The sequence below is a fragment of the Eumetopias jubatus genome, unplaced genomic scaffold (assembly GCF_037043125.1).
Source record: "Eumetopias jubatus isolate StellerSeaLion01/CBP00866 unplaced genomic scaffold, mEumJub1_p1.0 scaffold_3, whole genome shotgun sequence".
Lineage (NCBI taxonomy): Eukaryota > Metazoa > Chordata > Mammalia > Carnivora > Otariidae > Eumetopias > Eumetopias jubatus.
The window spans coordinates 57,216,917-57,229,841 of record NW_028274809.1 but is presented as its reverse complement, the minus strand read 5'-3'; the positions used below and the strand labels follow the sequence as shown (position 1 = coordinate 57,229,841).

The 12,925-nt window shown below is 41.1% G+C and overlaps 1 pseudogene; it reads left to right on the top strand.

The window, feature by feature from the left end:
- The first annotated feature begins 305 nt into the window (after positions 1 to 305).
- On the top strand, positions 306 to 843 carry LOC114225641 (ATP synthase peripheral stalk subunit d, mitochondrial pseudogene; annotated as a pseudogene).
- Positions 844 to 12,925: the final 12,082 nt, after the last annotated feature.

Below are 12,925 nucleotides of genomic sequence, written 5' to 3'. Positions count from 1 at the left end.
TAACAACTTCAACATATGTAAATCAAAGTTGGATTAATTTAATTATTCATGAAAGTCCCTGTGCCATTCACCTTTATTCAGGCAGAATGAAAAGGAATATATTTGATAGAAAATAAAACAAAGTTGGCAAAAAAATAAAATAAATAAATTGGGAAATGATATTTAGAAATGGCAATCTGGGCACAGAAGATGTTAATTGTTAATGGATTGGTTGTTTTTAGTCCTTTTGGGTGGATAGGAAATACATTATTAAAGATAAGATACCTCATGTCCTTGCTGCTGTGGACTCTTGGCCGTCAGGGTCAGTGAAGGATCTCAAGATGGCTGCGCGAAAACTTTCTCTAAAAACCATTCACTGGGTAGCTTTTGGGGAGATCATACCCCAAAACCAGAAGGCCATTGCCAACTCCCTGAAATCCTGGAATGAGACACTTACCTCCAGGTTGGCTACTCTCCCTGAGAAACTAGCTGCTATCGACTGGGCTTACTACAAGGCCAATGTGGCGAAGGCTGGTTTGGTAGATGACTTTGAGAAGAAGTTTAATGCCCTGAAGGTTCCTGTGCCAGAGGATAAATATACTGTTCAGGTGGATGCTGAAGAAAAAGAAGATGTGAAAAGTTGTGCCGAGTTTTTGTCTCTCTCAAAGGCCAGGATTGAGGAATATGAAAAAGAGGTGGAGAAGATGAGGAACATAATCCATTTGATCAGATGACCATTGAGGATCTGAATGAAGTCTTCCCAGAAACCAGATTAGACAAGAAGAAGTATCCCTATTGGCCTCACAAGCCAATTGAGAATTTATAAACTTGAGTTGGGGAGAAAGCTCTGGCCCTCGTATTGTAAATGCTGGACATTAAAAATAATGATACGGTGAAAAAAAAAAAGATAAGATACCTCAAGAGGTTTTTAAAATGCTAATTCCAATTGCAATTCAAGACCACAGAGTTTTTTGTTTTGTTTTCTTTTGTTTTTAAGACCACAGAGTTTTGTTTTTTAAGACCACGGAGTTTTTAATGTAACCTCACGAATCTTACATCTGTATCTCTTTTTCCATTTTGAAAAACATACACAGTGACATCAATATAATTATTTGTTTTATCACATACTGCTCTAGAAGAATCTCAGAAAACAATACCAACACTTCTACCTACATATTATAAGTAAAAATAGTTTAAGAGGCTTATATCCTTTTTGTTTTGTTTGCTTGCTTGCTTGTTTTGTTGCAATCCTTTTTGTTCTCAGGATATAATCCACTGGAGCTAGATATGTGTGCCTACTTACCATTTACTCTGTATAAACTATCTTTAATTTCTTTTCATGCTACAATAAATAAAATCAGCCAGCAGATCAAATTTATCTTTTATCTGTGACAATGATGCTATTGGCTCTTATAAATTTCCCCCTACTTATTTTCAAGTTGGTGTCTATGCCAGAAAATAGAAACCACTTCATTTCAAAGTGGTTTGAAATGCAATGTGATACAGAAAATTGATTACAAACATATCGGAAGGGCTAGAGGTGCAAATAAGGAAAGGCACAAGGTTTCACAAAGATAAGTAACTATAAGAAAATGCCGGGGCTGAAGAAGTGAAAGGGAAAAAAAGCTAAGTTGCTCAGAACATGAATCACACTGGCCAGAAATGCTGCTGCTGGGGAAAAACCACGAGCCCGTTTTCCCATCGACATTGCTGCCTGATGCAGAACCCTCCTACCTTCCAATCTCACCTGAGGGCTTCTCATTGGTAGAACCCAACAGAACCCAGCTGACAAGGGGGTCTGAGTAACGGAGGAAGTAGGTTTCTAGTCCTAGAAATATGAGGGAATAGAAAGTCTGGGAGGAGCCGAGTACCAACTGACAACACGTGGCTCATCTACTCAGGGTCCAACATTTAGGGAATGTTTTTCAGTAGAAACGGTGGATTCATCTTCTCCCCTGGTCCTTCTGAAAATCAACAGTTCAGGACCAAGATTAAGGGCATCATCTGTGGTAAAAGCATAAAGAAAAGCTTACATGAAATAATTTAAAACCATGGCACTGGCCTTGTTAGTATAAACCATAGTCATCCACACTTCTCTGCTCCAGGCCATAAAGATAAGGAAAACAAGGGTCACATGTTTGGAAACAGATATCTAGGCTCAGAGAAACCGAGTGACTTGCTATTAAATTTTATTCTTTTCGGTTCTCTGATTAGGAATAATTTGCCAATTAAGTAGGACAGCAGCCAAAGTAAAAAGAGACATACACTGAAATCTGTTAGCATCAACTGTTAAGAGTCATTCTTCTCCCGATGACATATTGTTGCTATATATAGTTTAGATATGAGTAATGAGAAAGTGATTGTGAGCCAATATTTAGGGAAATGCTAGGCCTACCATGACCACAACTCTGTTGGAATGTCTTGGTGATGGATTTAGTCTCACACTTTCGTACTTTCTCAATTTATTTTTCTCTGGGATGCTTTTCTATTTAGGGCATTAAATGAGTTACATTTGATGGACAGAGAAGGACACTTATTAATTATGAAATCTTAGGCAAGTTATTTAACCTTTCCAAGATTTCTTATCTATGAAATGGGGATAATAATAGCATCTACCTCACATGGTTATTTATGACAGTTACATGAAACAATATGCATAAAGAACTCGGAATTGTGCCTGATACACAACAAGTCCTCAGGAAAGTGGGCTGTTTGTATTCTTGCTAGAGAAATAGCTAAGAAATAAAAGGTCATTTAAAAATAATCTCATTTGAACATTTCTTCTTGATAATCAAAGCTGATACTAGATCCAGGAGAAGTTAATGCTGCCAAGAAAGGAATCAGAAGAAATCTTATATAAAGAAAGGGTTAATGGCATCCTTGGATAATGTGGAGGTCTTCATTCTCTGGAGTCCAAGAACTTCTACTCCTCTGAGACTAATGGGGATGATAATCATAAATTTAAGCAACTTTAAATGTGAAAAATGACCTAGGGAACAGTTGTGGAGACCTAGTCCTCATAATCTTGATACTTCACAGGAGCAGGTGATACGCTTGGAGATGGAAAATAGGGAGATGTGTGAACATGCCCAGCATGGGTCAAAGGAGAGAGAGCCAAAAGAAGAGAATCTCTCTCTTACTGAGTTGGAGAAACCCTTGTTCCCCTCCTTCAACAGCAGAGTGTCCTGATTTACTCTCTGGTTGAAGAGGAAGGTCTGGCTCCACATAAAGAAATGTACAAATGTTCACATTCCCTAAGGAGAAATGTAAACTCACAGTGGACCACATAGCTAAAGGTGATAATATTTCACTACAAAATATTACTCTTTGATGAAAACCTTAGTGCTTCTTCATGATTCAAGATAGTGATAAGAATTGGAGACCTATACTGAGACTCTGGTCTTTCTACTCTAGCCACAAACAGATATATATGTATATACACACAGAATTATCATGAATGTCACTACTCCAGTGCACACAAACACAAACTGCATCATGGCAGCTCATACTGGCAATTGATACCAGCAACATCAGTTAACATGATTTTCTGAAATGAAAAACTCTTGGTAAATTTCCAAACAAAAGGGACAATCTTCCCTTAATTAAATAGTAGTTTTATTCCTAGAAGTTTCAGTGACTGTTAAAACTGAGCCACACTACTTTCTGCTTTTATGTTAAATTGAATTAGATTTGAAGTTCAGATAATTTTATTTTATTTTTTTAATTTTTATTTTTTTATTGTTATGTTAATCACCATATATTACATCATTAGTTTCTGATGAAGTGTTCCATGATTCATTGTTTGTGCATAACACCCAGTGCTCCATGCAGAACGTGCCCGCTTGAATACCCATCACAAGGCTAACCCATCCGCCCACCCTCCTCCCCTCTAGAACCCTCAGTTTGTTTTTCAGAGTCCATCGTCTCTCATGGTTCGTTTCCCCCTCTGACTTACTCCCCCTCATTCTTCTCCTCCTGCTATTTTCTTCTTTTTCTTTTTTCTTAACATATGTTGCATTATTTGTCACAGAAGTACAGATCTGCGACTCAGCCGTCTTGCACAATTCACAGCGCTCACCATAGCACATCCCCTCCCCAATGTCTATCACCCAGCCACCCCATCCCTCCCGCCCCCCACCACTCCAGCAACACTCAGTTTGTTTCCTGAGATTAAGAATTCCTCATATCAGTGAGGTCATATGATACATTTCTCTGATTGACTTATTTCACTCAGCATAACACCCTCCGGTTCCATCCACATCATTGCAAATGGCAAGATCTCATTCCTTTTGATGGCTGCATAATATTCCATTGTGTATATATATACCACTTCTTCTTTATCCATTCATCTGTTGATGGACATCTTAGCTCTTTCCACAGTTTGGCTATTGTGGACATTGCTGCTATAAACATTGGGGTGCACGTACCCCTTTGGATCCCTACATTTGTATCTTTGGGGTAAATACCCAGTAGTGCAATTGCTGGATCGTATGGTAGCTCTATTTTCAACTGTTTGAGGAACCTCCATACTGTTTTCCAGAGGGGTTGCACCAGCTTGCATTCCCACCAACAGTGTAGGAGGGTTCCCCTTTCTCCACATCCCCGCCAACATCTGTCGTTTCCTGACTTGTTAATTTTAGCGATTCTGACGGGTGTGAGGTGGTATCTCATTGAGGTTTTGATTTGGATTTCCCTGATGCCAAGCGATGTTGAGCACTTTTTCATGTGTCTGTTGGCCATTTGGGTGTCTTCTTTGGAAAAATGTCTGTTCATGTCTTCTGCCCATTTCTTGATTGGATTATTTGTTCTTTGGGTGTTGAGTTTGATAAGTTCTTTATAGATTTTGGATATTAGTCCTTTATCCGATATGTCATTTGCAAATATTTTCTCCCATTCTGTCGGTTGTCTTTTGGTTTTGTGGACTGTTTCTTTTGCTGTGCAAAAGCTTTTTATCTTGATGAAATCCCAATAGTTCATTTTTGCCCTTGCTTCCCTTGCCTTTGGCGATGTTTCTAGGAAGAAGTTGCTGCGGCTGAGGTCGAAGAGGTTGCTGCCTGTGTTCTCCTTTAGGATTTTGATGGACTCCTGTTTCACGTTTAGGTCTTTCAACCATTTGGAGTCTATTTTTGTGTGTGGTGTAAGGAAATGGTCCAGTTTCATTCTTCTGCATGTGGCTGTCCAATTTTCCCAACACCATTTGTTGAAGAGACTGTCTTTTTGCCATTGGACATTCCTTCCTGCTTTGTCAAAGATGAGTTGACCATAGAGTTGAGGGTCCATTTCTGGGCTCTCGATTCTGTTCCATTGATCTATGTGTCTGTTTTTGTGCCAGTACCATACTGTCTTGATGATGACAGCTTTGTAATAGAGCTGGAAGTCCGGAATTGTGATGCCACCAGCTTCGCTTTTCTTTTTCAATATTCCTCTGGCTATTCGGGGTCTCTTCTGGTTCCATAAAATTTTAGGATTATTTGTTCCATTTCTTTGAAAAAAGTGGATGGTATTTTGATGGGGATTGCATTGAATGTGTAGAGTGCTCTAGGTAGCATTGACATCTTCACAATGTTGGTTCTCCCAATCCATGAGCATGGAACATTTTTCCATTTCTTTGTGTCTTCTTCAATTTCTTTCATGAGTATTTTATAGTTTTCTGAGTACAGATCCTTTGCCTCTTTGGTTAGATTTATTCCTAGGTATCTTATGGTTTTGGGTGCAATTGTAAATGGGATCGACTCCTTGATTTGTCTCTCTTCTGTCTTGTTGTTGGTGTATAGAAATGCCACTGATTTCTGTGCATTGATTTTATATGCTGCTACCTTACTGAATTCCTGTATGAGTTCTAGCAGTTTTGGGGTGGAGTCTTTTGGGTTTTCCACATACAGTATCATATCATCTGCAAAGAGTGAGAGTTTGACTTCCTCTTTGCCAATTTGGATGCCTTTGATTTCTTTTTGCTGTCTGATTGCTGTGGCTAGGACTTCTAATACTATGTTGAATAGCAGTGGTGAGAGTGGACATCCCTGCCGCGTTCCTGACCTTAGGGGAAAAGCTCTCAGCTTTTCCCCATTGAGAATGATATTCTCCGTAGGTTTTTCATAGATGGCTTTTATGATATTAGGTATGTACCCTCTATCCCTATACTCTGAAGAGTTTTGATCAAGAAAGGATGCTGGACTTTGTCAAATGCTTTTTCTGCATCTATTGAGAGGATCATATGATTCTTGTTCTTTCTTTTGTTAATGTATTGTATCACGTTGATTGATTTGCGGATGTTGAACCAGCCTTGCAGCCCAGGCATAAATCCCACTTGGTCATGGTGAATAATCCTTTTAATGTACTGTTGGATCCTATTGGCTAGAATTTTGGTGAGAATTTTTGCATCCATGTTCATCAAGGATATTGGTCTGTAATTCTCCTTTTTGATGGGGTCTTTGTCTGGTTTTGGGATCAAGGTAATGGTGGCCTCATAAAATGAGTTTGGAAGTTTTCCTTCCATTTCTATTTTTTGGAACAGTTTCAGGAGAATAGGTATTAATTCTTCTTTAAATGTCTGATAGAACTCCCCTGGGAAGCCATCTGGCCCCGGGCTTTTGTTTGTTGGGAGATTTTGGATGACTGCTTCAATTTCCTTAGTGGCTATAGGTCTGTTTAGGTTTCTATTTCTTCCTGGTTCAATTTTGGTAGTTGATACATCTCTACGAATGCACCCATTTCTTCCAGGTTATCTAATTTGCTGGCATAGAGTTGCTCATAATATGTTCTTATAATTGTTTGTATTTCTTTGGTGTTGGTTGTGATCTCTCCTCTTTCATTCATGATTTTGTTGATTTGGGTCATTTCTCTTTTCTTTTTGATAAGTCTGGCCAGGGGCTTATCAATCTTGTTAATTCTTTCAAAGAACCAGCTCCTAGTTTCGTTGATCTGTTCTACTGTTCTTTTGGTTTCTAGTTCATTGATTTCTGCTCTGATCTTTATTATTTCTCTTCTCCTGCTGGGTTTAGGCTTTATTTGCTGTTCTTTCTCCAGCTCCTTTAGGTGTAGGGTTAGGTTGTGTATTTGAGACCTTTCTTGTTTCTTGAGAAAGGCTTGTATTGCTATATACTTTCCTCTCAGGACTGCCTTTGCTGTATCCCAAAGATTTTGAACAGTTGTGTTTTCATTTTCATTGGTTTCCATGAATTTTTTTAATTCCTCTTTAATTTCCTGGTTGACCCATTCATTCTTTAGTAGGATGCTCTTTAGCCTCCATGTATTTGAGTTATTTCCGACTTTCCTCTTATGATTGAGTTCTAGTTTCAAAGCATTGTGGTCTGAAAACATGCAGGGAATGATCCCAATCTTTTGGTACCGGTTGAGACCTGATTTGTGACCTAGGATGTGATCAATATTGGAGAATGTTCCATGGGCATTAGAGAAGAATGTGTATTCTGTTGCTTTGGGATGGAATGTTCTGAATATGTCTGTGAAGTCCATTTGGTCCAGTGTGTCATTTAAAGTCTTTATTTCCTTGTTGATCTTTTGCTTAGATGGTCTGTCCATTTCAGTCAGGGGTGTGTTAAAGTCCCCCACTATTATTGTATTGTTGTCAATGTGTTTCTTCGCTTTTGTTATTAATTGCCTTATATAATTGGCTGCTCCCAGGTTAGGGGCATAGATATTCACAATTGTTAGATCTTCTTGTTGGATAGACCCTTTAAGTAGGATATAGTGTCCTTCCTCATCTCTTATTACAGTCTTTGTTTTAAAATCTAATCTGTCTGATACAAGGATTGCCACCCCAGCTTTCTTTTGGTGTCCATTAGCATGGTAAATTGTTTTCCACCCCCTCACTTTCAATCTGGGGGTGTCTTTGGGTCTAATATGAGTCTCTTGCAGACAGCATATTGTTGGGTCTTGTTTTTTAATCCAATCTGATAGCCTGTGTCTTTTGATTGGGGCATTTAGCCCATTTACATTCAGGGTAACTATTGAAAGGTATGAATTTAATGCCATTGTATTGCCTGTAAGGTGACTGTGACTGTATATTGTCTGTGTTCCTTTCTGATCTATGCTGCTTTTAGGCTCTCTCTTTGCTTAGAGGACCCCTTTCAATATTTCTTGGAGGGCTGGTTTCGTGTTTGCAAATTCCTTTAGTTTTTGTTTGTCCTGGAAGGTTTTGATCTCTCCTTCTATTTTCAAGGACAGCCTAGCTGGATATAGTATTCTTGGCTGCATATTTTTCTCGTTTAGTGCTCTGAAGATATCTTGCCAGTCCTTTCTGGCCTGCCAGGTCTCTGTGGATAGGTCTGTTGCCAATCTAATGTTTCTACCATTGTAGGTTACATATCTCTTCTCCCGAGCTGCTTTCAGGATTTTCTCTTTGTCTCTGAGACTCGTAAGTTTTACTATTAGATGTTGGGGTGTTGACCTATTATTATTGATTTTGAGAGGGGTTCTCTGTGCCTCCTGGATTTTGATGCCTGTTTCCTTCCTCACATTAGGGAAGTTCTCTGCTATTATTTGCTCCAATATACCTTCTGCCCCTCTCTCTCTTTCTTCTTCTTCTGGGATCCCAATTATTCTAATGTTGTTTTGTCTTATCGTATCACTTATCTCTCGAATTCTGCCCTCATGATCCTGTAGTTGTTTATCTCTCTTTTTCTCAGCCTCTTTATTTTCCATCATTTGGTCTTCTATATCACTGATTCTCTCTTCTGCCTCATTTATCCTAGCAGTTAGTGCCCCCATTTTTGATTGCACCTCATCAATAGCCTTTTTGATTTTGACTTGGTTAGATTTTAGTTCTTTTATTTCTCCAGAAAGGGTTTCTCGAATAACTTCCACACTTTTTTCAAGCCCAGCTAGTATCTTTAAAGTCATGATTCTGAACTCTAGGTCCGACATCGTACTAATGTCCGTATTGAGTAGGTCCCTGGCTGAGGGTACTACCTCTTGTTCTTTTTGCTGAGGTGATTTTTTTCATCTTGTCATTTTGTCCAGAGGAGAATATATGAATGAGAGAACAAAATGCTAACAGGTTAACAACTTCCCCAGCAAATATACTGTATACAAATCAGAAAAGACCTGAAACCAGGGGAAAAGAAAGGGAAAGAAAGAAAAAAGAAAGAGAAAAAGAAAGAAAAAAGAAAAAAAAGATAAAAACAAAAACAGAACAATACAAAAAAAGTAGAATATGATCAAATATGATCAGGCTAGTGCATAGATCAGTGCCACACACTAGCTTTTGGGCGTATTTTGGTCTGTTAGAAAAAAGTGCCTCCTAAAATTTTAAAGGAAGAAAGACATATATGTACAAAATAAGGGTCGATACAATGAAGGGATGGAAGATGACTGTAAAGATGAAAATTATAAAAGATTTTATAAAAGGAATTGATAAGATAAGTTGTTTGAAAAAAGAAAGATTAAAAAAAAAAGAAAAAAGGGAGAGAATGCGGTCAGGCAGGAGACTAGAACAAAGCCATACGCTAGTGATTTAGGGTCTATTTTGATCTGTTAGAAGGAACTGTATCTTAAAATTTTAAAGAGAGAACAACCATAAATATATGGCAAAAATAAGGGTAACTACTATGAAGGGATAAAATATGACTCTAAAAATGAAAAATAAAATATGTTTTTTTAAAAGGATTAATAAGATGTTGGTTGAAAAAGGGAAAAAGAAAAATTAAAAAAAAAACAGTTAAAAAAATTAACTTTGATGAACTAATGAATCATGGTAAAAAAAAAAAGCCATGAATTCTATGTGCAGTATTCCCCTAGCGCTGGAATTCTCCCGTTCTCCTTGATCGGTAAACTTGGTCTTGGCTTGCTGGCTGTTCTTGATGATCTTCTGGGGGAGGGGCCTGTTGCCATGGTTCCCAAATGTCTTTGCCGGAGGCAGAATTGCCCCACCCTTGTCGGTCCGGGCTAAGCAAGCTGCTCAGGTTTGCTCTCAGGAGCTTTTGTTCCCTGCAAGCTCTCGGTACAGCTTTGGAGGACCAGGACGAAAATGGTGGCCTCCCAATCTCCACCAGGAGGAGCTGAGAACTCGGGGCCCCACTCCTCAGTGCGCACCCAGAGAAAAGCAGTCACTCCCGTGTCCCCGGTCTCGGGCCACACTCCGTGCTCACCCGGCCTGTGACCGAGCGTTTCTATTTCTGGCACCTGACCCCTGTAGAGTCTCCAAACCCAGCAGATCCCTGCGGTGCGTTCCCATGCCGCTCCTCCCGGGGGAGAAAGGGGAGTCTCCCCGGATCTGCCGCTCACTGGGTCCCTGCTGGAGGAGCAGTGGCCCAACTGGGCCGCGGATCACAGTTTATGGCAACCCCGAGCTGAGAGCCTGCGCCTCGGCTCCGTCTCTGCAGCCAGCTTCCCTGCTCCAATACCTGGGAGCTCTGTCGCACTCAGGCACCCCCGGTCTTTCTGTGACCCCGAGGGTCCTGAGACCACACTGTCCCGGGAGGGTTCCCCCGCTTAGCCACTGGAGCGACATCCCTCAGCGGAGCCGGCTTCTCAAAGTTCCGATTTTGTGCTCCGCGGCTCTAGCACTTGCCAGAAGCGGCCGGCGGAGGCCCCCTCCCCCGCCGTCTATCCTCCCGAGTATCGCCTCAGATTCACTTCTCTGCACGTCCTACCTTCCAGTAAGTGGTCGCCTCTCTGTTCAGAGAGTTGTTGCTACTCTCCTCCTCGATCTCCCATTGAGTTCGTAGGTGTTCAGAATGGTTTGATCCCTATTCAGCTGAATTCCTGAGACCAGACGAAATCCAGGTCTCGTACTCCTCCGCCATCTTTCTCCGCCCCTAAGTTCAGATAATTTTAAATAGATCTTGTGAGACATTCAAAATTCACGTGGATCATGGCACAAATCTTCAGTATCTAGCATCCCTGGCCCCTGATCATAAATGCCAGTAGTGTTCTTCAATCATGTTTCAGTCAAAATTGGCCCCCGCCACATCTTCAATATGCCTCCCCACCCAGAGGCAGTACAACCACCGTTAAGGTGCCCTGCTTTTATAGATCCATGTTTTTGAAGGGGAGATGGCAATTGTCCAGGTGAATAAACACTATTGCCAGGAAATATCCTCATAGCACAAAACATGAGCATATGCATTCACTATGGAGGCCAAATCGGTCTCCCCCCGGGGTGACAACTATTGTAGACTCTGCCAAAGAGACGCTAAATGACCCCAGAACATCCACACCTGAAGAGATATACACACATCTGTCCTTTGGCCGCATCTGAATTCCCATAGCAAGGCTATCCTAGGCAGCATGTCACAAACCCATAGCAGGCATCCACCCTACTCCTCACTAGCAGACCTGGATGTCCCTATTCACGGAGAAGCCCTACGGATAATGTACTGGCAACAATGCCTGCTCTTCTGCGGGAAATGCTGCCTTAAAATACCTCAGACAGGACAGTCCTTATAATTCAGTCAGAATTCTATTCACCTTGTGTGTGCAGGGTATCTGGTAGAAAGGCAGCCACTTCAGAAGGCCCACTAGGTTGAATGGAATAGGTGTTTATTACAGGGCTCAAAGAAGGGTCTTTCTAGCTACACCAAGTACAGAAACTCAAACGATACTGATCCTCCTTGAAGCTGACTTTGGATCCCAGAAAGCCCTGGAGACCTCCATGGCAGGACGTTCTCAACCACAACTCCCCTCTCTTAGTTGCTACCAACAAGTCACTTCTCACTGTGTCATTAAGATCAAATTCCCAGGGAGGAGTGTTATTGATCTGGCTATCCTTTTGATTCAGGCTGCAACTTATGGGCCACCAACTGACTTAGAGATGGGGCCTTTCTTCTCAGGTCAGTGTTCACACCGTGGAGAGAGTGAAAAGCAGGGACATATGGCCCACTGCTCACTCGGCAGAGTCTGTGGGCAGGGGTCGATTATCTGAGAAAGTAGAATGGCAAGAAGGCATTCAGAAATATGTCTGATATGCCTGAAGACGAAAGGAGATTTCCAAAAAGGGACAAGACAAATGCTTCTTGGGTTGTCTGAGGTAAGAGAAAGACAGAATAAAGAGGCAGGGCAGTGTGATGACATATTGATGAGCCACAATGACTTCACTCAATTCCCACAAGCTGGTGTCCTAGAACCACTGGACAAAGATGTATCTGTCCCAGAAAATAGGGAATCTAGGTTCTTGTACCTCATGACTTCGTGGGCAAGTAATTTCAGTGTGACCAGAGATAAATAATTTACATTTTGTGAACCTTAGTTGCCTCCTTTTTTTTAATGGATAAAAATTCTCCATACCTTTTTCACAAAGATGGTAGATTAAGTGGGCCTGTTGTGGCTCTCAGACCCATGATTCTATGGCAATAATGAGATTGAGATCACATGAATAATACGAGATTGAGTTTCTCTGAGAAGTCAGAACAGAAGGTGCTAGAGATATTTGGGAGGATCATAAATAGGCATCAAGAGCCAGCACCCCCCCCACACACCCTTTGGAAATTTTGGATATATTTGTGTATTTCCTGAGTTGTGGTTCTCAGACCAGGATCAATTTTGTCCCCCAGGGGATGTTGGCAATATCTGGAGACAGTGGTGCCACAACTGGGCAGGGGACAAAGTGGTGGTTCCTGGCTTCTAGTGGGCATAATCCAGCCATGCTGCTAAACATCCTACTGTACACAGGAAAGCCCCTATAACAAAGAACTATCTGGTCCAAAATGTCACTAGTTCAAGGTTGAGAAACCCTTTTCTGGAGTGAGGTTCCATAGCAAGCATTCATCACATTCCCAAAGGGTCCACAACCTAAATAGGTTGAGGAACTGTAGCTCTATACTTTGGCAAAAGGCGACAGATGATTCTGCTTGGCACCCTCCCTGCATATGTGGCCCTTCCACATGCACCAGGGTAAGCCCCCTCTCCCATTTCCTCTCTACACACACCTCTAGCCCTACTACTGCAGTCACTCATCTTGCAGAAAGAAGAATCCCTGTCCAAATGCCAA